Genomic DNA, 7,709 nt, shown 5'->3' on the forward strand with positions numbered 1-7,709 from the left:
TTTGTTTGAGGGGTTTTCAACTTTGTAGTCTGCAGTGTCACACCATCAAGTTACAACAACAATGTATGATTCTGTAATCGCTGCTTAATGTGACGGAATGACCATTTTAAAAGGTTTGTGTCCTGTAATTTAACACCGGCACATTTTCTGGGGTAAAAAAATCTGTTGCACAGGAAGTGATACATTTCATGACTCCAGCAACAGTAGCATGCATGGAAGAAAATGGGTAATTAGCATAAACAGGAATCACTTATGTGAAATCACAAATCAATCATGAAAAATATTTGACTGTAATACCTACAAGAAACTTTTCACCTAAAGTCTTCACACAGAAATAGTTGCACTTATTTTAGAGTATAACTGTACATAAGTCTGCATTCATAACAGGGAAATAAAAGTACCAGTGACTGTGAAAACACTTTCTCCCTACATGTCTTCCCCTTATGTGTTCTTGTTACTTTTCACATATACTTCTTTGTACAGTGTGTGTTTAAACTTTCACTTTCACAAAGTGCGCTTTTTAAAAAAGTGGCACATGTGTTAGGCAGCCTGTGTTTATCCTTATCTGGTCTATGAATTACACAGAATCATATTTTTGGCTTGATAGATACAGCACATGTGCCGGTGTAGGCCTTCTGTCTCTGACCAAAGTACATACAAGTTAACTGTGAAGGATGAACATGGGTCTTAAGTTATAGAGTGACTAGTATAGATTGGTGAAATATGCAGACAAAGGAAAAGCCAGACCGGGAAACCGGTGTCTTTGTACTTGAGTGTGTCCTCAGCTTTTCTGGGCTGCCGTGTGCAGACAACGACGGAAATACAGATTAGTAGCAGATGGTGTCATCCAGGGTACAAGGCATAAACATTCAAGTGCTTAACACTCAGATAAATCAACACAAGACCCTTGTGGAGTTAGCAAGGAAAATGGGGAAAACAGGAGCACGTAATATGAGGTGCCAGAGCACTGAACAAGACTGGGGCCACTCAGGAACCCTGCCGAGCTTTAAAATCTCTTCAGCTCTGTTTGCATTACATTCGTTTGCCTATCAGAGCCATATTTGAATCCAAACATTGTTATGATGGCATATTTGCTGCAGTAAAGAATATTCCAAGTTTTTATTTGAGTCATAAAAGAAGAACTGGTTTGCTAAGCGTACGGTCTTTGCAGGGTCCTCATGAGGTTAAGACTCTTCGTCTGCTCCATTAAGCCAAGGTGCAAGGGTGAGATGAGATGATAGTTTGGCATCTGAGTATAAACCATCAAGTCTCTGCACATTTCTCAGGTTCATTAACTCACCCCATCAACTTAAACTCCAACCGTATGCTGACACAGAGATAGCATTTCGACATCAACCTCTACCATTAGCAAATTCCTTTGTTTTTATGGCTGAATTTATTCCCTAAAAGAGGCAATTTTATGTTTTCCTCTCTAATCGTTTTTAACCAATCTGGAGAATTAACAGCACATGTGGTCGAGCTGCACTTCAGTGGATGGATGCGATTGGTATGCATATCTCCGTGTGTAGCTTTTTAATCTTGCTGCTATTGGTGTGTGATATCACAGTTACAAAACTCTTTGCCTTTGTTTTTAATGTTTTATTATTGTCATAAAATGAACAAACAAAAAGCTTTGAAGAGAAAGATGCGATCACTATTACTGCTCAGGTTTAGTGTGCTGGTAGTGCTCGAAATCAAAGCATCAAAGCAAGCTATTTAAAGACCCATACATATATATATGTCATCTGTTATCCTGCACTTGAACTTAGTTTTCAGGTTGTGTGGTTGCCAACTAACCATGGCTATCACCTGCCTGACTAACTTAAATTCTAGGAATAACTTCAGGTCGTGGCATTGCTTTATTTCACATTGTGTCAGGCTTTCATACCCTCAAATGAACTCCAAATCAGCAGTGAGGCAAATGTTTCAAAATCTAATTTGCTTCAGCACTGAATGCGCTGGCTATTGCAGAGACATAGACAAATGTTATTCCCTCACTGTGGCAGCATCAAACTAATTTACCCTGAATGCTTAAAACCTTTTGGTGTACAGACAGAAGCAGGATGCCAGCTACAAAACCTGGAGTCAATAATGAGCAGGAAATTCTCCTCTGGAACATTTGGTATTCTTCAACATATCATTCCTGCTAACTGCACCTATCCTCAGTGTGTTTGCAATGATATTGCATCAAAATCCAACAGGCAGTACATTCCCTTCCCCACTTATATATGCAAAACTAAGGGGTTTCATTTTAGAATTGTGCCAAAGGCAAAATATTACCCAGTTTTGCTGTTTAAATGATACAAATGTGTTATTGTAGCTTTAAAGATAAATGGTAAAAGGTGTGTTAGAGAAAAAAATAATGATTAAAGCTGCACTACATAGGCTACTAAATCACTATGTGTAATGTGAGAAATGTTTGCCCATAGCGATGAACTTGCAGAGGCCTGACACCCGATGTTGGTTCTCTCAGCTCTACAGAGCATTTTAATAGCTTTGACCTTCCTATTTTGGTTTTTATAACCTGCTAATTTGAGTCTCACCACTCTCATTAACCACAGCAAGAAGCCAAACATAGGTCCGTAATATGTTTTGCAGGAATTGGTGAAGACAGGGACAGAAGGAAAGTCATTGAAGGAGAGTAAATTTGACTGACATAAAACTGACTCCAAATCAGGGCTAAAATTGCTGATTATATAAAAAGGCAGCCGTTTGCAAACACTTAAGCCATATTAGCCATGTAACTAGAGTGTGATGTTCAGGTTGTTGTGGAGTTCAGGCCCCCAAATGGCCAAAAAACAGGTTAATGCTGCTTTAAATGTTTTTAATTTAAGTAGAGGGTTACTTATTGCACTGTGTATCACTTACTCACACATACAGTACCAGTCAAAAGACAAAAGTTTGGACACACTTTATGTGAAGAGCTTAATCGTGTGTATTCATACATGTCCACTTGACACAAAGTATACCAAATAGACACTTGTGCATGGTGACAAAGAACAAAAGTAATAAGCTACATAGACTGGTCTAAAGGTTTGATCAGTGATGGGCCACAAAAGATAGCCAAAAACATGTGCTTTGACTATAAAACCATACGGAGTGGCATTTGGAAGTAGTTCAAATTAAATGTTATACTTTATGTGGTTGAAGAAACAATGATTTTACGGTAAGCAATGTGGCTCTTTGTGTCTTTAGTTGCTAAACGCTCCACTGTGTTCACCAGCTAGTTGCTAACTGCTCGTTAAGCTTGTTTGCCTGGCGTGTGGTACTGGGCAAGTACTGTACAATGAGTGAAAATAAATAAGATGATGAGTGTTGACACTCAAAAGGGCAATGGTAAACTGTAAAGTTGTGTGCTATAAAACCAAATGAGTGATCAGAAAGATTCTCCATAGAGCTTAATCAGGTAATAGGTCTCTATGGTTTTGTCATTGTGAGGGACCCCTTTCACTTCACAGTCATTGGTGCTTTGTAATAATGGTGCTCAACTGATTTTACTTATGAAGATCATCTTACTATAAAGCCTTTTTTTGTTTAAACAAAAGATCTGTATTAAAATATGTAACAAATAAATGTAGTGAAGAAGAAAGTGAAGTGCAGGTATAAAGTAGCAATCAATGGAAATAATCAACTTAAATACATGTAGCCTGGAATTGTCCTTGATGTTGCTTACTTTCCCACCACTGGAAATAGATGTTGTAGTATGAAATAGATGTTGAATTGTTACATAATTATTTGCTGAATGTAAACTTGCTTAGTTCTTCTCTGGACCATCAGCCATAACAATGCAGTGATGAGCTTGTATAGGCAGTGGAGATTCAGCTATGCTGTAGCACCTTCTGTGCCCAGGGACCCAAGGCCAGAGCTCCTCCTCCTCTCCGCTACACTGAAGAGATCTCACTCTTACTTTGTTCTCTCTCTCACACACAACACTGTTCATGGTGCCGTTTTTCAGTGTCCACACACATCAACGTATTTCTAGGTCCTGCGTGGTTATCCCCTCAAGATTTCTCTGTCAGTTTTCTGTAAAATGAACCCATATTTCTCCCACTTCTTAAGGTTTTATGAATTTGCTCAATATGTCTTACTTCTCTGTCATACCTCTACACATCCCATCAGCACAAGGAGGAAAATGGGAATCTGGAAGTCATTACCAAGTGATTGCATCTTCGAAATGAAAATGAAATTGTGAGAAAAGAGGGTGGAAGTGAAATGGTGGTTGTTCTCATGTAATCCCACAACCATTAACTTAAATGTAGGTAAGTATGGTCAATGCGAACTAAGGGAGTCACAACTATTACTACTTTCCTTCATTTACTTACATTTTTTTGAAGTTCAGAACTTAAGCCTGGCCTGGTTGTATTTCAGACCTGACTTTGGAGGTTACCCTCCTTGGGCATTTTGCTTGTGTTCAAGTCCAGCAGCTCAAATACACATCTGGGAATAAACCTTAGTCCAGTGAACAGTCTGACGCCTGAATACATCACTATGACAAGCAGCGTTGAATAAAGCTGGCAGTGTCTTGCACCTAAACATGAGCAACCAGCATGCAATTAATGGGGTCCTCACAGCCTGCCACCCTACAACAATCCTTCAGGCAACAAAGGAAGTAAACAAGATTTCCCGTGTTCATCCTTCCACTCAGGATATTGTCTAAGCACACAAACAAAAGTTTGGCAGGTCGACATTTTCAGCAGCAGCATTTGATTTTGTTCTCATTGTGACAGTGCAGTTGAAAGATTGTCCTGATGATGTTAACCTATGTTGTTAGGATTCCAAGTTTAATATCACTCAGGAAATATTCTGATTGTGCTGAATTCACAAATCATGTATCAACAAATCCCACCCACATAGGTCACATATAAACTGGAGAGGAGAACAAGTCAAACATTGGTTATCTCATTATGATGTAATGCCTTTTCTAAGCCAAGATATGTGAGCCATTTTTATACGAAAACTGGAATTAGAAGCTTTGAAGGCAAACATGTGGTACCCTGGAAACAAGTACTCAAGATCTTTGTGTTGGTTTATACACGTTGTATGTAAAAGACTCCACTATCCCTACAATTTTAGTTCTTGTACTGTGATCATGTTGATACTAGTGCTCTAGATCACCATTAAACCCTTGATGACAGTGCAGTTTACTTTCTGGCATCACTGGTCCCAGCTCGGTGAAGTATAGGATGTCTAGTGTGTCAATACACCGTTAGAACTTCAAAGCTGAAAAACAAAATGGAAGTCCTGCAGTGTTGCATTTTAATGATTAATACAGTTTTCTTGTTCCCCGTTGACTTCTCAATTGCCTCACAAAACCTGTGAGAACAATTCACAGAGCACTGTTCTGTAAAAAGAAGCCTGTGGTCGAGTCGAGTGACTCAAATGTTGCTGTAAATGACTACCTGTAACAATCCATCTCACTTAGAGAGCACAAGCTGTGAATTTCTTTTCTGAAACAAGTTTGGTTTTTTTTTTTTTTTTTTTTGACAAAATCTGGCCTTTTTTGGCAGAACATTGTGGTGATGTTTCAGGAATTCTATGAATATGGATCGTGTCATAGTGACATTTTGAGAGCTTCTGGGAACGAAGTGTCCAGACATGACATCCCACCCCTGCTGCTTTGTCATGAAAATGTGTAGAAACTGGCACTGACTCACAGAAACTGTAGTAAATATTGTGCTAGTTGATTGGTAGTTGCTGTGATGTGGCTCCATACATCAGCCATAAACCATAAACTGTCTCATCAGGTCAAGTGAAGGAGCATGGTAGGTAGATACATTTTGCAGACAAAAAATAAGCCAGAGTACGCAAGTGTTTAAATTTAGGGAATAGACAAAAACAAATGAAGTCAGTGACAGTGGAGTGACCTGTGTTTGGCAGGTCAGGAAGGAAACAGTATAATATTTTGACAGTGAAAATGGCTATTATAAAACATCTTGAAAAAAAGGTCTGAATCTCCAGCTTTGGTTTTTTTAGGCAGACTATGTCTACAACAATGGTATATCTCTGTGAGGTTGAAAAGTCTGGGATCAGAGTTAATCCAATTCATAGCTCTTGAGACATTTCACTCAAAGCCACATAATGTCAACCTTATGGTGGTTCCCGAGGAAAAGTCAGGGGATACATCATCTGAAGACCATTAATGTGTGAAAGTGCTAATTAATCAAGTAGATGTTGAGATATTTCACAGGGTTAAAGAGGATATTTTATCTAATCTAGGACTCCACTCGAATATCTCTGCATGATTAACAGTTCCAAAAGCTTCTAATTTATCTTTATGCAGTCCCTCAGTTCAACCTCAGTCTGAAACACGCCTTTTAAGCCCGTCTCCATAAGGCCCTTCTCCTGATGAGTCCAGTCTGTTGTGATCAGCTGATATGCCACGTCAACAAACTGGTATAGTGGGATATCCATACTTTCTCTTTCCTTCAAGTCAAAATGTCAACTCCTCAAATGCATCCGCACACGTTAGACCCTGAACCCAATCCAAAATATAAATGTGGACAACACAAACAACATATGGAAAAACCTAAGCAAACCCAACTCATCTGCAAGGTAGAAAAAATCTTTGCAAATCATAAAAAGCGTAATATGTATATCTCATGGCAATCCATTTAGCAGTTATGGGTTAGTTAAAATATTTCATTCCTGACCAGAGCGGTGGATCGACATTTCAATCTATTCTTTTTCAAATGTAGATTAATCTTCCCTGTTTGCTACAGCATTGAGAAGAACTCTGCCTGTTTGTGCCAGTGATGTGAACTATGCTGAAATATTGCACAAACGGTGCCACATGAATAAAAGCAGGTTTGTTAGGCTTGCAGAGGTCTAAAACATTTAGCTGCTGGTGAAGACTATAACAAAATGAAACTTATCAATGATTATTACTAATTATTACTATTATTATTAAGTTTTGACACTGCCCTTCAAAAATATTTGATTATCTTTACATCAGTGTATTCTTTATATGAATGTATTGAGCTTAATGAAAGCAATGCACACACTTACTTTGGCTTTGAAGCTTCAAGATTCATGGTTTAATCATAAACAACCTAAGCTCAGTAGCAACTGTAGAAAGTGGAGAGTACAGTAAGTAAGTAAAGAGGACAGTGACATCCAAAGAAATGCTTCTTCTCTCCAGATATTTAAATACTTTACATATCGATTGTCCTGCAAACAGAGCCGTCATTCCATTTGGGAGATTATGCAAGGATATTTAACAATGCCAGCCATTCTGGCCAAATTTGTTTCATTGGCATTACTCAACTTCTGGCATGATCAACATAAAGGAACTATTTGAAGTAAATCTTTACTTAAAAAGACCATTTCTATTTAAACTCTTTTCTTTTTCTCACTCCCAAAACTGTTGTAATTTACAGAGGATGTGATTTGCATGTTACATGTGTCACTCTCTCCAGTTCTGAGTAGTTTAAACATTTCGGGTGCCAGATTTCCCCTTTGGATTGCGCTCCTGAGTCACACTGAACCTTTCTTTTCTTTCTTTTTTTTGGTTAAAAACACATTAACGTCAATGGTGAAGTCACAACTTGGAGAAGAGGAGTGGAAACTATAGTTGTTTATCAACCAAACTGACATCCATCACCTTCAGTTCATGACTCCTCCAGATCTCTGGTGTTTGTTGCATTAATAGAGGAGTCCAAGCTTATGCATGGATCTTTGTTGCGTACTAGGCAAGCATTGGCTCATGGTGT

Source organism: Scomber scombrus, chromosome 12 (assembly GCF_963691925.1).
Source record: "Scomber scombrus chromosome 12, fScoSco1.1, whole genome shotgun sequence".
NCBI lineage: Eukaryota > Metazoa > Chordata > Actinopteri > Scombriformes > Scombridae > Scomber > Scomber scombrus.